We start from the raw sequence: 7,887 nt of genomic DNA, 5'->3' as shown, positions 1-7,887 counted from the left end.
TTTGAAAAACTCCTTTCAAACACTCCTTTATGCTTTGCAGAATAATTCTACATTATTTCTGATCAACAATATGTCATTCACATATACTTATCAGAAATGCTGTAGTGCTCCCACTCACTTTCTTGTAAATACAGGCTTCACCGCAAGTCTGTATAAAACTATATCCTTTGATCAACTTATCAAAGTGTATATTCCAACTCCGAGATGCTTGCACCAGTCCATAGATGGATCGCTGGAGCTTGCATATTTTGTTAGCACCTTTAGGATTGACAAAACCTTCTGGTTGCATCATATACAACTCTTCTTTAATAAATCCATTAAGGAATGCAGTTTTGTTTATCCATTTGCCATATTTCATAAAATGCGGCAATTGCTAACATGATTCAGACAGACTTAAGCATAGATACGAGTGAGAAACTCTCATCGTAGTCAACACCTTGAACTTGTCGAAAAACCTTTTTGCGACAATTCTAGCTTTGTAGATAGTAACACTACTATGAGCGTCCGTCTTCCTCTTGACGATCCATTTATTCTCAATTGCTTGCCGATCATCAGGCAAGTCAACCAAAGTCCACACTTTGTTCCCATACATGGATCTCATCTCAGATTTCATGGCCTCAAGCCATTTTGCGGAATCTGGGCTTACCATTGCTTCTTCATAGTTCGTAGGTTCGTCATGGTCAATAACATGACCTCCAGAACAGGATTACCGTACCACTCTGGTGTGGATCTCACTCTGGTTTACCTACGAGGTTTGGTAGTAACTTGATCTGAAGTTACATGATCATCATCATTAACTTCCTCACTAATTGGTGTAGGAGTCACAGGAACAGATTTCTGTGATGAACTACTTTCCAATAAGGAAGCAGGTACAGTTACCTCATCAAGTTCTACTTTCCTCCCACTCACTTCTTTTGAGAGAAACTCCTTCTCTAGAAAGGATCCATCTTTAGCAACGAATGTCTTGCCTTCGGATCTGTGATAGAAGGTGTACCCAACTGTCTCCTTTGGGTATCCTATGAAGACACATTTCTCCGATTTGGGTTTTGAGCTTATCAGGATGAAACTTTTCACATAAGCATCGCAACCCCAAAATTTTAAGAAACGACAACTTTGGTTTCTTGCTAAACCTCAGTTCATAAGGCGTCGTCTCAACGGATTTTGATGGTGCCCTATTTAACGTGAATGCAGCTGTCTCTAATGCATAACCCCAAAATGATAGTGATAGATCGGTAAGATACATCATATATCGCACCATATCTAATAAAGTACGATTACGACATTCGGACACACCATTACACCGTGGTGTTCCAGGTGGCGTGAGTAGTGAAACTATTTCACATTGTTTTAACTGAAGGCCAAACTCGTAACTCAAATACTCTTCTCTACGATCAGATCGTAGAAACTTTATTTTTCTTGTTACGATGATTTTCCACTTCACTCTGAAATTATATGAACTTTTCAAATGTTTCAGACTTATGTTTCATTAAGTAGATATACCCATATCTGCTCAAATCATCTGTGAAGGTGAGAAAATAACGATATCCGCCACGAGCCTCAATATTCATTGGACCACATACATCTGTATGTATGACTTCCAACAAATCTGTTGCTCTCTCCATAGTTCCGGAGAACGGCGTTTTAGTCATCTTGCCCATGAGGCATGGTTCGCAAGCATCAAGTGATTCATAATCAATTGATTCCAAAATCCCATCAGTATGGAGTTTCTTCATGCGTTTTACACCAATATGACCTAAACGGCAGTGCCACAAATAAGTTGCACTATCATTATTAACTTTGCATCTTTTGGCTTCATTATTATGAATATGTGTATCACTACGATCGAGATCCAACAAACCATTTTCGTTGGTGTGTATGACCATAGAAGGTTTTTATTCATGTAAACAGAACAACAATTGTTCTCTAACTTAAATGAATAACCGTATTGCAATAAACATGATCAAATCATATTCCTGCTCAACGCAAACACCAAATAACACTTATTTAGTTTCAACACTAATCCCGAAAGTATAGGGAGTGTGCGATGATGATCATATCAATCTTGGAACTACTTCCAACACACATCGTCACCTCTCCTTTTACTAGTCTCTGTTTATTCTGCAACTCCCGTTTCGAGTTACTACTCTTTAGCAACTGAACCAGTATCAAATACTGAGGGGTTGCTATAAACACTAGTAAGTACACATCAATAACATGTATATCCAATATACCTTTGTTCACTTTGCCATCCTTCTTATCCACCAAATACTTGGGGCAGTTTCGCCTCCAGTGACCAGTCCCTTTGCAGTAGAAGCACTTAGTCTCAGGCTTAGGTACAGACTTGGGCTTCTTCACTTGAGTAGCAACTTGCTTGCCGTTCTTTTGAAGTTCCCCTTCTTCCCTTTGCCCTTTTCTTGAAACTAGTGGTCTCGTCAACCATCAACACTTGATGTTTTTCTTGATTTCTACCTTCGTCGATTTCAGCATCACGAAGAGCTCGGGAATTACTTTCGTCATCCCTTGCATACTATAGTTCATCACGAAGTTCTACTAACTTGGTGATGGTGACTAGAGAATTCTGTCAATCACTATTTTATCTGGAAGATTAACTCCCACTTGATTCAAGCGATTGTAGTACCCAGACAATCTGAGCACATGCTCACTAGTTGAGCGATTCTCCTCCATCTTTTAGCTATAGAACTTGTTGGAGACTTCATATCTCTCAACTCGGGTATTTGCTTGAAATATTAACTTCAACTCCTGGAACATCTCATATGGTCCATGACGTTCAAAACGTCTTTGAAGTCCCGATTCTAAGCCGTTAAGCATGGTGCACTAAACTATCAAGTAGTCATCATATTGAGCTAGCCAAACGTTCATAACGTCTGCATCTGCTCCTGCAATAGGTCTGTCACCTAGCGGTGCATCAAGGACATAATTTTTCTGTGCAGCAATGAGGATAATCCTCAGATCACGGATCCAATCCGCATCTTTGCTACTAACATCTTTCAACATAATTTTTCTCTAGGAACATATCAAAAATAAACACAGGGAAGCAACAACGCGAGCTATTGATCTACAACATAATTTGCAAAATACTATCAGGACTAAGTTCATGATAAATTTAAGTTCAATTAATCATATTACTTAAGAACTCCCACTTAGATAGACATCCCTCTAATCATCTAAGTGATTACGTGATCCAAATCAACTAAACCATGTCCGATCATCACGTGAGATGGAGTAGTTTCAATGGTGAACATCACTATGTTGATCATATCTACTATATGATTCACGCTCGACCTTTCGGTCTCTGTGTTCCGAGGCCATATCTGTATATGCTAGGCTCGTCAAGTTTAACCTGAGTATTCCGCGTGTGCAACTGTTTTGCACCCGTTGTATTTGAACGTAGAGCCTATCACACCCGATCATCACGTGGTGTCTCAGCACGAAGAACTTTCGCAACGGTGCATACTCAGGGAGAACACTTTTATCTTGAAATTTTAGTGAGGATCATCTTATAATGCTACCGTCAATCAAAGCAAGATAAGATGCATAAAGGATTAACATCACATGCAATCAATATAAGTGATATGATATGGCCATCATCATCTTGTGCTTGTGATCTCCATCTCCGAAGCACCGTGCTCGTGATCTCCATCTCCGAAGCACCGTCATGATCACCATCGTCACCGGCGCGACACCTTGATCTCCATCGTAGTATCGTTGTCGTCTCGCCAACTTATTGCTTTTACGACTATCGCTACCGCTTAGTGATAAAGTAAAACTATTACATGGCGATTGCATCTCATACAATAAAGCGACAACCATATGGCTCCTGCCAGTTGCCGATAACTCGGTTACAAAACATGATCATCTCATACAACAAATTATATCACATCATGTCTTGACCATATCACATCACAACATGCCCTGCAAAAACAAGTTAGACGTCCTCTACTTTGTTGTTGCAAGTTTTACGTGGCTGCTACGGGCTTAGCAAGAACCGTTCTTACCTACGCATCAAAACCACAACGATAGTTTGTCAAGTTGGTGCTGTTTTAACCTTCGCAAGGACCGGGCGTAGCCACACTCGGTTCAACTAAAGTGAGAGAGACAGACACCCGCCAGTCACCTTTAAGCAACGAGTGCTCGCAACGGTGAAACCAGTCTCGCGTAAGCGTACGCGTAATGTCGGTCCGGGCCGCTTCATCTCACAATACCGCTGAACCAAAGTATGACATGCTGGTAAGCAGTATGACTTATATCGCCCACAACTCACTTGTGTTCTACTCGTGCATAGCATCAACGCATAAAACCAGGCTCGGATGCCACTGTTGGGGAACGTAGTAATTTCAAAAAAATTCCTACGCACACGCAAGATCATGGTGATGCATAGCAACGAGAGGGGAGAGTGTTGTCCACGTACCCTCGTAGACCGACAGCGGAAGCGTTATCACAACGCGGTTGATGTAGTCGTACGTCTTCACGATCCGACCGATCAAGTACCGAACGTACGGCACCTCCAAGTTCTACACACGTTCAGCTCGATGACGTCCCTCGAACTCCGATCCAGCCGAGTGTTGAGGGAGAGTTTCGTCAGCACGACGGCGTGGTGACGATGATGATGTTCCACCGACGCAGGGCTTCGCCTAAGCTCCGCGACGGTATTATCGAGGTGTAATCTGGTGGAGGGGGGCACCGCACACGGCTAAAATATCGTATATCAAGTGTGTCCCTGGGGTGCCCCCTGCCCCCGTATATAAAGGAGCAAGGGAGGAGGAGGCCGGCCCTAGGAGGGGGCGCACCAAGTGTGGAGTCCTACTAGGACTCCCTAGTCCTAGTAGGATTCCACCTCCCATATGGAATAGGAAAAGAGGAAGGGAAAAAGAGAAGGAAGGAAGGGGGCGCCCCCTTCCCTAGTCCAATTCGGACCAGACCAAGGGGAGGGGTGCGGCCACCCTTGAGGCCCTTTTCCTTCTTTCCCGTATGGCCCAATAAGGCCCAATACGTATTCCCGTAACTCTCCGGTACTCCGAAAAATACCCGAATCACTCGGAACCTTTCCGAAGTCCGAATATAGTCGTCCAATATATCGATCTTTACGTCTCGGCCATTTCGAGACTCCTCGTCATGTCCCCGATCTCATCTGGGACTCCGAACTCCTTCGGTAGATCAACATACATAAACTCATAATAAAACTGTCATCGTAACGTTAAGCGTGCGGACCCTTTGGGTTCGAGAACTATGTAGACATGACCGAGACACCTCTCCGGTCAATAACCAATAGCGGGACCTGGATGCCCATATTGGCTCCCACATATTCTACGAAGATCTTTATCGGTCAGACCGCATAACAACATACGTTGTTCCCTTTGTCATCGGTATGTTACTTGCCCGAGATTCGATCGTCGGTATCTCGATACCTAGTTCAATCTCGTTACCGGCAAGTCTCTTTACTCGTTCCGTAATACATCATCCCGCAACTAACTCATTAGTCACAATGCTTGCAAGGCTTATAGTGATGTGCATTACCGAGTGGGCCCAGAGATACCTCTCCGACAATCGGAGTGACAAATCCTAATCTCGAAATACGCCAACCCAACAAGTACCTTTGGAGACACCTGTAGAGCACCTTTATAATCACCCAGTTACGTTGTGACGTTTGGTAGCACACAAAGTGTTCCTCCGGTAAACGGGAGTTGCATAATCTCATAGTCATAGGAACATGTATAAGTCATGAAGAAAGCAATAGCAACATACTAAACGATCGGGTGCTAAGCTAACGGAATGGGTCAAGTCAATCACGTCATTCTCCTAATGAGGTGATCCCGTTAATCAAATGACAACTCATGTCTATGGCTAGGAAACATAACCATCTTTGATTAACGAGCTAGTCAAGTAGAGGCATACTAGTGACACTCTGTTTGTCTATGTATTCACACATGTATTATGTTTCCGGTTAATACAATTCTAGCATGAATAATAAACATTTATCATGATATAAGGAAATATATAATACTTTATTATTGCCTCTAGGGCATATTTCCTTCACCAAGCTCTCCTCCTTGTGACGCCCCCGATTTGACCGTACACTAATCATGCATGCAAATGTGTACGATCAAGATCAGGGACTCACGGGAAGATATCACAACACAACTCTACAACATAAATAAGTCATACAAGCATTATAATACAAGCCAGGGGCCTCGAGGGCTCGAATACAAGTGCTCGATCATAGACGAGTCAGCGGAAGCAACAATATCTGAGTACAGACATAAGTTAAACAAGTTTGCCTTAAGAAGGCTAGCACAAAAGTAGCAACGATCGAAAAGGCAAGGCCTCCTGCCTGGGACCTCCTAACTACTCCTCGAAGCCGAACTCCATGTAGAATCATCCTCGGGATCTCTAGCTCCTGGACTCCAGCATCTGGTTGCGACAATCCAGGTATAGAAAGGGGAAAAGAGGGAGAAAAGCAACCGTGAGTACTCATCCAAAGTACTCGCAAGCAAGGAGCTACACTACATATGCATGGGTATATGTGTAAAGGGCCATATCAGTGGACTGAACTGCAGAATGCCAGAATAAAAGGGGGATAGCTAGTCCTGTCGAAGACTACGCTTCTGGCCATCTCCATCTTGCAGCATGTAGAAGAGAGTAGATTGAAGTCCTCCAAGTAGCATCGCATAGCATAATCCTACCCGGCGATCCCCTCCTCGTCGCCCTGTTAGAGAGCGATCACCGGGTTGTATCTGGCACTTGGAAGGGTGTATTTTATTCAGTATCCGGTTCTAGTTGTCATAAGGTCAAGGTACAACTCCGGGTCGTCCTTTTACCGAGGGACACGGCTATTCGAATAGATAAACTTCCCTGCAGGGGTGCACCACATAACCCAACACGCTCGATCCCATTTGGCCGGACACACTTTTCTGGGTCATGCCCGGCCTCGTAAGATCAACACGTCGCAGCCCCACCTAGGCTCAACAGAGAGGTCAGCACGCCGGTCTAAACCTATGCGCGCAGGGGTCTGGGCCCATCGCCCTATGCACACCTGCACGTTGCGTACGCGGCCGGAAGCAGACCTAGCCCCCTTAATACAAGCGCGAGCTTACGGTCCAATGCGGCGCGCGCCACTCAGTCGCTGACGTCAAAAGAGCTTCGGCTGATACCACGACGTCGGGATACCCATAACTACTCCCGCGTAGATGGTTAGTGCGTATAGACCAAATGGCCAGACTCAGATCAAATACCAAGATCTCGTTAAGCGTGTTAAGTATCCGCGAACGCCGACCAGGGCCAGGCCCACCTCTCTCCTAGGTGGTCTCAACCTGCCCTGTCGCTCCGCCATAAAGTAACAGTCGGGGGCCGTCAGGAACCCAGGCCCACCTCTACCGGGATGGAGCCACCTGTCCTTTCAGCCCCCTCATCAGAATCACTTGCGGGTACTCCTCGAGCCGACCCGACTTTAGTCACCACATGTGTCATGTATATAATGTATATAGTATATACCCGTGATCACCTCCCAAAGTGATCACGGCCCAGTAGTATAGCATGGCAGACGGACAAGAGTGTAGGGCCACTGATGGAACACTAGCATCCTATACTAAGCAGTAGGATAGCAGGTAAGGGTATCAACTGTAGCAACAAAGACAGGCTATGCATCAGGATAGGATTAACGGAAAGCAGTAACATGCTACACTACTCTAATGCAAGTAGTATAGAGAAGAATAGGCGATATCTGGTGATCAAGGGGGGGGGCTTGCCTGGTTGCTCTGGCAAGAGGAAGGGTCGTCATCACCGTAGTCGAACTGGGGGTCGCCGGCAGTCTCGGGGTCTACCGGAGAGAAGAGGGGGAAGAAACAGTAAATACATAGCAAGCAAGTGCAT

This window comes from Triticum aestivum, chromosome 1D (genome assembly GCF_018294505.1).
Source record: "Triticum aestivum cultivar Chinese Spring chromosome 1D, IWGSC CS RefSeq v2.1, whole genome shotgun sequence".
In the NCBI taxonomy this organism is placed as follows: domain Eukaryota; kingdom Viridiplantae; phylum Streptophyta; class Magnoliopsida; order Poales; family Poaceae; genus Triticum; species Triticum aestivum.
The sequence above is the reverse complement of the archived record's forward strand: the minus strand, read 5'-3'. Positions refer to the sequence as shown.